General features: G+C 40.0%; 1 protein-coding gene across 2 annotated transcripts in view; it reads left to right on the top strand.

The window, feature by feature from the left end:
* Nucleotides 1-1,849: 1,849 nt before the first annotated feature.
* The window catches only part of LOC6045696 (connectin), a 315,732-nt gene continuing 307,230 nt past the window's right edge, over nt 1,850-10,351 (top strand). For both annotated transcript variants that reach the window (XM_038259856.1, XM_038259857.1), the window contains exon 1: nt 1,850-3,565. The gene's annotated coding sequence lies outside the window, so the exon portion shown is untranslated. The remainder of the gene's footprint in view (nt 3,566-10,351) is intronic.

Genomic DNA, 10,351 nt, shown 5'->3' with positions numbered 1-10,351 from the left:
TGTTGATTTGAAACTTCCGGGAAAAATTAACAGATATATTTTTTTACTGCCTTAAGGCTTAAAAAACTTTAAAGTAATATAACTATTGAAAGTGAACAATTTTCATGAAACAGCCCCGTAGGTGTTGTTCTAATATTACGTCCAATGATTTTTGGGATTCTAGACCCCATACTCCATGTAGATATGTTGTAAGAAGCAAAATTTAGATAAAATTTGTAGGTTTGACATTCTTACTACAGAAACAAATATGTACATAATTGTGAGGAAGGCATCAACCACCATCGGTGGATTAAGTAAGGTTTTTTTTTCTTTGAACTTACCTTGACGCCTCCTTTGAACCAAATTTTTATTTTTGAACCGTTATCCATACAAACGACAGGTGTTCCGGAATCGGTCCCAGAGTGGCCAAAGTGGCAATTTTTTAGCACACGCAGAAAAATGTTTAGTAAAATCAGCCTGTACGAGGTTTGAATCAACAAATTTTTTGTTGAATATAATCAACGCAGATTTTGCGTTGAAACAAACCTTGATTTTCTCAATTCCACAAAAGTCTTTTGTTGTTTCAAAAAAGCTGCTTTGACGTTTAGCGTTGATTCAACAAAAATAATAATTTTCAAATCAAAAAAAAGTTTTGATGATTCAAATATGCCTTATTTTTCTGCGTGCATATAAACCTTCCTTGGGCTTATACGAACCCAACGCACCTCGATTCAACAATCCGTATTGAACTGACTCACGTTCGAACAAAACCGTCGAAATTACTCAAAAAAGTTAGTTGATAGTTAGAATTCAACCTACCAAATTTTTAACCTTCCAAAAATTCAACTTTTTTTTGTTGTGTAGATAAATGGCCAGAAATTGATTTAAATGTCATCATGTTACACATTGTTAGATAGGTTAGTTAAATACTTACCTCCATCGAGTTCAAAACATTGATGATCTGGCAAATCTGTCTCAGGTTATGACCACTTAAGTGATATTTATGCACTTTTTTGAGGCCGGATATCACCTAAATGTATGTAAACTATGTCCTGATCTATCGTCCGATTCATTGTTGGTTAAGTAATCGAAAGACCTTTCCAACTAGTCTAAAATATTGAGAATCTGGCAACCCTGTCTCGAGTTTTTAACTTCTAAGTGAAATTTGTATAATTTTTTATGGCGGTTCTTTAGAAGTTTTTTTTTTTTTTAATTTTTGTCGATAGCAAGCCAGCAAGAGCAATACAATATTAGGGTGACTTCCTCCCGTTACTTACTCTAACTGAAATTTGATCTGACTTCTCCAACACAGGTAATGCAACAATTTCAACAAAAAGCTGTCAGCACTTTTGCACTTTTGCACTTTTTGCAATGGAAACGCATGGTGCTTTTGCACTCACTAAACCGCCATCTCTCGCCAACTAGCGCAACTATGGCTCTCACTCTCCCAAACCACTCTCGCCTTACATTCCCTCTCTTGCTACATTCTATCTCCCACGCAACATTTGTCACATCGCCACTCTCTCGCGCAACCTCACCGAACCTCCACAAAAGAATCAAAACAAAACCACCCCAACCTGTTGCACCCAGGGCCAGGCAAGCTCATCGTGACCCCGATTTTCCCAACCCGGTGTTGTCACGCACCACCCTTTTTTTGTATGGGAACCCCCCGCGTGACACGTGAGCGAATCTCACCTCTCTCCCTCTCACCGTTAACGAGTCACTCACTCGCCGAGAGGGGGAGAGAGCTTTTGGCCGCCGTTTGCCTCCGACACCGGTGGTGGGCGCCCCCTGCCGGAAGATCCGCGCGATGCGCGTCCTTCCGAGGGTTCGATCTCGGTTCCGTCGGGTTCGCCAGTTCGCTGTCAGACCATTCCGGACGTGGACGTGTGCGGGGCGAGAGCGAGCATCGAACACGTGTCGTGTCGCGCGATTTTTGGGATTTGGCTTTCGGGCGAAGATTTGTAGCCGCCTGTGGAATTTTTGAAGGCTGCCGGGTGTGAGTGCGTTGTGGAATTTTTCCCTGGGCCGGGGGGACTGCAGTGTTCGAGGGCGTAGTGGCGCCCCCTATGCAGTTGTGAATAATTCAAGCGTCGAGAACGGACCAAGAGTTCGCTGAAGAGATAGTCCCGTTTACTGGGGATGAAGCAAGGAAGCAAGTGTGAGCTGCCAGAGTGACGTTGCGGACACGTACACACATACACGTCGTTGCACAGTTTGGCTTGGTTGGCTGGTTTGCGGAAATTTATGGAAAAAGCGTGCCAGAACTTGGTCCGGGAGGATTAGGGGGGGCCGGTGAAGACCGGATGCTGAAATCCATACCCTTCCGTATATTCCCAGGACACTCACACACACACTCACGGTGTACCGCGCGTCGACTGGACGCGACCTGGGGCGGCTGGCTTTACATGATTAATGGTTGTGCAAATTTGCTCTAATTACTAATAATCGCCCTGAGGTCACACGGCCAGGCGCGCTCCGGCAAATCCCGGCGCGAACTCCTCTCGAGGGAGCCATAAATCAAGGCTGCTCCTATTAATCATCGTGACGCTCCGAAAAAAGGGGTGCATCACCACGAACAATTCCCCACGACAACAACAAAAAAATCAAATTCCCAAACACAACAAAGCGGAAACAAACAAAAAGTTCGAGCTTTTACTTATTCACACACACAAAACACATTGTGTGTTTGGTCCCAAAATTCGTGACTCTTTTTCGCACCCAAAAAGTTGGAGCATCTAAAACCCACACCCAAAAAAATAAAAATAAATAAATAAAAACAGTCATCACAAACCAACGGTTACGGTGAAATAAATTTTCAAATATTGTCACTCCGGAGTCCGGAGCACCGCGCGCACCCGAGGGCGTAAAGCGGATTATAGAATTTTACACCCCCGCCGCCCCGCTGCCACCAAAATTCCAACCCGAGCGCGCTCAAAACGGATTAAACCGTCGTACGGGAAATTATACGCAAAACGAAGCGTGTTGCGCTAGCGATACATACCGAGAGCGAACGAGGTGAAGGCGGAGAGCGAAAAAAGAGCTTGCAGCGCGACGCGCTGTTGTGTGGAATTAATTGCTGGACGAGCTTTCGCGAGTGAGCGTTTGTGTGTGCGTGTGAAACGCGAACTCATCAATTGAAAGCTTGAGAGGGGGGGGGGGTGCTTTTAAAAATTTGTGCTGATAAAAAAATCAAAAAAGTGTGAGGGAGAGCGGGAAAAAACAGAGGGATCAAGATCGCCGGCACAAACATACACATATACAAGCGCGTGGGATCGTCAATCCGGTTGAGTTGGTTGCGTCCCCCAAAACGTGCGGGAAGTGGAATAAGGGATTAAACTTGATAATACGTGATTGACAACGTTTAAATACTGATAAAAGAGGGGGGTGTGAGAGTGAAAGCGCGCACTTTTGGTGTGTGTTTGTTTGGAGGTGTGTTTATTTGTGTGTGTGCGTGATTATACAATCGGTATCAGCGAGTGATAAAAACGGAAAGTAAGCCGATAATTTTGGATTTTCGATTCGATTGGATTGGACAAAGGAGAAGCGACAATATCCCGGACGGACGCGCAGCGAGAATTAAAAGGTAGGTATTGATGCATGCTGTGTGCCTGTCAAGATGATTGAGTTGTGGGTGTTTACTGAAAAGCTGGAGAGGAATGCGAGTTGATGCAATGTTGACCTATTTTCATAAATGAGTTACTTAGGACATTTTGCAGTAATAACGACACGATTTTTAGTTCTCAATCAACAAAAATCCAAAAACAATCCGTGCATTGCTGCCACTCTTTATAGGAAAGAAGTTTCAATCTTGTCGTGATATCTTGACACACTCTGAAAATTGCAGTAAGTGCGACAACTGGCCAAAGATATTTCTGGTCACAAAGAATTTGACACACGTACAAGCCCGAACTACAGTGAACATTTTTAATTATAACTTTGGACTCCGGCAACCACATTCAACCAAACTTCTGGACAATGCTCAGAATGGTCAACCAAATAGTGCGTCCATAACGAGAATTTCCAGGTTTTTCTGGGGAATTAAAAAAATTGAATGGTCTGGAAATTGTAATAATTGTATTATTTTAAGCTTTAAAACCTTTACAAATAAAATGAAAACATAGACTTTATGACTGTTTCAAAAAATTCCCGGGATTCATAACATATTTTTCTCATTTCCCGGGAAATTCATAACCCAGGGTAATTGAACGCCCTAACATCGGGACCCAGCGATGTGCGGCAAAATAACACGACAACGTGGATACACTTCATACTTTAAGGCGATATTTGTATGGATAATTCGGAAAAATGTATAAAAACCATATTTTCTTACGGTGACCGCTACTTCCATCCACATTTTTTAATTTCAATATTCTTCAACTTTGACGACCATACCAAATCTAATCTAATCTAATCTAATCAGAACCTAGCGCAGCCAATCTTTCGAAGCGATACTGGAGAGTTCCTTAGATTAGATTAGATTAGTGCCTTAGGTTAGATGACGCCTAGCACTCTTCTTGTCATTTATTGACATTTGTAGTGCGCCATTGCATCGGAATGCATTGAAACATCACAAGCGTTAAAGCGGCCAGGGCTACTGCGTAAAGCCGTATCGCAGAGATGACTCGTAATTGGGTTGAGTTTGAGCACTGAGTGTTCGAACAACAACACAATTCTGAATCGACAGGGGAGGAAAAAGCGTGGGGACACGCTCCGTCATAAATTAGTTGGTAAACGGCATGCTCCAGCTAATCAGCTATAAAACAGCTAAAGTGATAGCAGATCAGCTCTAAAGCAACTGCTCTAATAAATGCTGGAATAGATCTGATTTAAATCTATCACTGGCAACTCCGTCCTGATTTTTTAGGAAAAACTGGCAGCACTGTTAGAATTTTGGGAGCGAGTGCGAGAGTGAGTGAGAAGAATAACAAAATGATGCACAACTCTTGAACGTTCGCTGCGATATTGATGTAATTGGTAATTACATCAACATGGCAATAAAACTCAAAACCGGGAAAAGTTGCAGCCTTGGTTGCAGCATTTTCTGCCATTTTCGTAATTTTGCCTTCCTCACTGAGGTAAAGCTATAATCCTGCTCGAAAAATGAACTTTTGAAATACAGCTCGTAGACTTATCTTCATGTATACCTATCGACTCAGAAAACTGAACAAATGTCTGTGTGTGTGTATGTGTGTGTGTGTGTGTGTGTGTGTGTGTGTGTGTGTGTGTGTGTGTGTGTGTGTGTGTGTGTGTGTGTGTGTGTGTGTGTGTGTGTGTGTGTGTGTGTGTGTGTGTGTGTGTGTGTGTGTGTGTGTGTGTGTGTGTGTGTGTGTGTGTGTGTGTGTGTGTGTGTGTGTGTGTGTGTGTGTGTGTGTGTGTGTGTGTGTGTGTGTGTGTGTGTGTGTGTGTGTGTGTGTGTGTGTGTGTGTGTGTGTGTGTGTGTGTGTGTGTGTGTGTGTGTGTGTGTGTGTGTGTGTGTGTGTGTGTGTGTGTGTGTGTATGTATGTGTTCAAATTTCTTGCCAAGTTTTCACAGCACTGGCTGGACCGATTTTGATCAAACCGGTTGCATTCGACTTGGTTTAGGGTTTCATACATCGCTATTGAATTGTTTGAAGTTTCGATAAGTAGTTCAAAAGTTATGTATAAAAATGTGTTTTCACATTTATCCGGATCTCACTTATATGCATGAAAACTATGTCCGGATCCATCATCCGACCCATCGTTGGTTAGGTAATCAATAGACCTTTCCAACGAGTCCAAAACATTGAAGATCTGGCAACCCTGTCTCGAGATATGACCACTTAAGTAATATTTATGTACTTTTTGGAAGCCCGATCTCACTTTAATGTATGTAAACTATGTCCGGATCCACCATCCGACCCATCGTTGGTTAGCTAATCGAAAAACCTTTCCAACGAGTCCGAAACATTGAAGATCTGGCAACCTTGTCTCGAGTTATGTTTACTTAAGTTATATGTGTGTACGTTTTTTCCTGGATTCAAAAAAATAGCTGAAATATCTGTCCAAACCACTCATATTACCCATTGTTGGTAAAAAGTGAGGAAGGCATCAACCACTTAGGTGGATTAAGTTAGTTTTTACTCAAAATGCACAGTTTTACATAATGAGCAATTCTCTACCAAAACCGGAAATAGATTTTATTTGTATTTTTTGGTTTGGCTCAAACTTGTGGGGGCCTTCCCTATGACCAAATAAGCTATTTTGTGTCATTGGTTCACCCATACAAGTCTTCATACAATTTTGGCTGCTGTCCATACAAAAATGGTACGGAAATATTCAAACAGCTTTTTTTTTTTTTAAATCGTAAAATTTCACGAATGATTCATGTTTTAACATTGAAAATCGGACCATTAGTTGCTGAGATATCGACATTAGAAAATGGTGGGTTGTTTAGGTGAGACTTAGAAAGCTTAAATTTGCTTGTTTCTTTTTCTTAAAGCGGCTGTATCTCAGCAACCAGAAATCCAATTTTCAATGTCTCTTAGACAATTTAAAAAAAAAAATTCTGAACTTTAAAAAAAAAAAAATAAGAAATGGTCACTATTTTTAAAAATCGAAAAACTGCAAATATTTCACTAAAATCCAACTTTCGATGGCTAGGGGAAATCTACCCATTTTAATCCTAATAAGCGGTCGTGTTTGAATGATGCTGGATAATCTAGAGTCTCCCTTGAATTTTACTAAAACCAAGTACACCAACGAGTAGAGCAAGTTTTTGTGAACATTTCTGTTTATTTTCACTTTCACTAAAAGTTATTCTATTTCTTTACCAAGCATTTAACAAAAAAAAATTCCCAAGGGTATTCTAATCGAGGCGAATGCATTGGGCCACGCCCATTTTTCTAATATCGGCTTAGTTCTTTTTTCTTCCAACACTCTGTCGAGTGTTGCCATTTGCGCTGACAGTTCAAACGAACACTCACGAAAAGTGGCATTTATAGGGAAAGTTTCCTGGCATCGCTGGCTGTGCTGCTAGTGGTGTTGACGGCCAGCCTTTGTTCTTTTTTGCCTTCGTCTCTCGCTCGGTTTTCTTCAGCCTTCGATTGGAATGCAAAGTGAAAATTGAAACGTCAAACGACTTGGCGCGTTTGTTTTTTTGATGGCGCTTGCTAATTTATTACATTTTTCGGGATTATTCTTCAAGTGAGTGCCTTACTAATGATCAAAAGAACATGTTGCCGGTAGTTGGAAGCAATTTCATATCTTAAGCGCCGTGAAAAAGTAAGCGAAAGTGAAAAGTTAATTTTGGCGATATTCATTAAGCGTTTGAGGGATTCTCGTGTGTGTCACTGTGTGTGCCAACAAAATGATGAGAAGTGGTCTCGCAAAATACAAATTATGATCAAAAGTGCATTAAATGTGATCTTTTTGGCCAGTAAGTCGCATACATTTGCGTGCTTACTCGAGGCGGTGCTGTTGCTGGTAAGTTTATAGCCCAAATAGTATTTTTGGAGCTTTAATCGAGCATCAAACTCTCCATATGACGAAGATAGGTGTTTGATTGGAAAGGGTAGATTTCCCCTATATCTTGAAAATGGAGTCCTTTATCAAAAAATCTGTAAAGTACTTTTCGATTGCAAATTCATTTTTACACTATAAAATTACGTTAAATAAGTTTTGTGCATGTAATTTTGATTTTTTCCAAAAAATCTCTATTTTTTCAAAAAATCATAACTCGGCGGAAGATTTCTTGACCATGTTTCTTTATGGCTCAAAAGTTGCGGGTTTTTGTCCCCTTAAACATATCAAAAAATCTCGATAATATGTATTTGGGGAAATTGAGTTTTTGTGAATAAAAAAATGATTTCAAAAATATGCAATTTTTTTCCGTGAACCTATATTTTTCTCAATAGTCCTCAACAATACCTACATTTTGCCCAAGACACCAAATTGATCATAAAACTCACTCAAAAGTTACAGCTGTTTGAATATTTACGTACCATTTTTGTATGGACAGCAGCCAAAACTGTATGGAGACTTGTATGGGTGAACAATTGACACAAAATAGCTTCTTTGGTCATAGGGAAGGCCCCCACAAAGTTTGAGCCAAATAAAAAAATACAAAAAAATATAAATGGTCGAGATCGGCCGATTTCGTAGAGAGTTGCTCTAATACAGAGATAAACAAATATCTTTCAGGAAGCAGGAAATCAAGAATTGTAACTTCAAAGTGGGATCTACGCTGAGGGAATATCATCCGTTCGTTGGTCATTGGCTGGAAAGGTGTTTTAAGAATTAACAATTTCTAAGCTGATTAATCCGATTTTGGAAGCGGCCATGACGTGGTCGTGGTGCTCCTGCTGCAGATTCAAGATAGAGTGTTCTGAATAGCTTGGAATTGTGCAATACTTGAATACAATTTATGAATAAATGTTTTTGAGCCTGATCAAATTGTTTAATGTTCTTTTCTCTCTAAGAAACATAATTACTCATGGCTTTGAATGACACAAATTTAGACAAAGACTTTGATATCATGATTATGAGAGTTACTTATGATAAGTAAAAGTAATTGAAACAGTCCAATCATACCGTTTGAACATTTTCCAAACAGGCGTGACGACACGACTTCTGGAATCTGGCATCACATCACATCGATCAGCTGAGTCGGTAAAATGGTAAACAAACTTAACAAACTAAGAAAATAGAGTTGAGGGAAGAGAGAGTGAGAGAGCAATATTTTTGCCTCTCTCAACTTTGTTGGCATTTTGCAGGGGTGGAACAACAACAGTAGGGGCCAGCTGGAAATCAAAAATAATAAGTCCAAAACTTGCTGCAAATCGGCTGCAAAAGCACTTTTGATACAGATGTCAAAACTCTTTAGCATTAGCTCGCAGCTGTTAAAGCGATTTTAGTGCTGAACAGTGATTTTTTTTAGTGCTGGATGGTTACATGGGGTTCTAGTGTAGAAAATGTGAGAAACAAGCAAAAACAATGAAAAATGGCTGTAAAAATATTATAAAACTAAAAAAGCAAGAGATAATGGTAGGGGGTGGTGGAATAAACCAAATACTATCAAAAACAAACAAATACTTAGCATGATAAAATCAAATAATACGTTTAAAAATGTGAACCTGATAAAAATTCACCAAAATCTGATGAAAATTCACCATTCTTGATGGGAGCATCCATAAACCACGTGGACACTTTTTTGGGAATCTGTTACCCCCCCCCCTCGTGGACAATTGTCCATACAAAAAAAAACTTTTTTGTATGGATCATGGACAATCACCATACCCCCCCCCCCCTAAAGTGTCCACGTGGTTTATGGATGCTCCCGATGCAATAATACATATTTTTTTACACATAATCTGAGATCATTTCCTGATGAATACTGCTTTAATTTTATTTTCTTTATAGTTCAAAAGTTTTTGTATGAAAATGTGATTTCGCATATCTTCGGATGTCAAAAAATTACCAGAAATCAACTCAAATACCATCCTTTTATAAATATCGTTGGTTACATTAAGAAAAAAAACCTTCCCAAGGGAAATTGCCTTGACGGAGATTTGGTGACAAACTCTAAAACGAGTTTTTTCTCGGAATAATTGAATTGGCAAAATAGCCGAATTTGAAATTATGGGCAGTTAATTGAAATTTTCAAAACAGTGTCCACGTGGTTTTAAGATGACCCCGTTGAATCTATTCAAAAACACAGCTTTACTGCGCTCTTGGTTTTCAATAATTTAATACGGGACCATCCATAAACCACGTGGACACTTTTTTGAGAATCTTCTCCCCCCCCCCCCTTTGTGGACAATTGTCCATACAAAACAAATCTTTTTTGTATGGATCATTGACAATCGCCTTACCACTTTTTTCATTATAAGAAGGTTTTTACATTGCAATGCAGTACTATAACACACTTAAATAAATCTTTTCTGATGCTTAATACCCATATTTATTTTATATTGTGCAAAAACGAAAATCACTGGCATCTTCTTGCTGAAAGTGTTCCCAAATTCACCTTAACACAGCTCTTGCTTCCAAAATCAAATTAGCTTAAACAATGTGCTATCGATCTGGTCCATCTCCTTACACCTCCTTTATGTCGAACGCGATCCTCATGCACTCGGTTACGCTTTGACCCCCTCTCGACGTGTTGATCTCAAGGTACATTCGCCACTCACCGGCAAACGTTGACGGAAAGTTTATGGGAACATCTCCTAGAGCCACATTCTCCAGATACTCCTCGTGCTGTTGGAATAAATAGAAAAATATTACACATGACTAAATGATGCTTTTTTGTCAACAAACTTCTTTTTCAAAGGGGCATCCCTGGTTTTTCATCGCACTGAAGAACGGATACCATGGCTCGACCGGGACGGTCAACACCGAACACAAGTTCGTGA

The sequence above is a fragment of the Culex quinquefasciatus genome, chromosome 3 (assembly GCF_015732765.1).
Source record: "Culex quinquefasciatus strain JHB chromosome 3, VPISU_Cqui_1.0_pri_paternal, whole genome shotgun sequence".
Lineage (NCBI taxonomy): Eukaryota > Metazoa > Arthropoda > Insecta > Diptera > Culicidae > Culex > Culex quinquefasciatus.
Note: the sequence above shows the minus strand (reverse complement) of the source record. Positions and strands in the feature narration are given on the sequence as shown.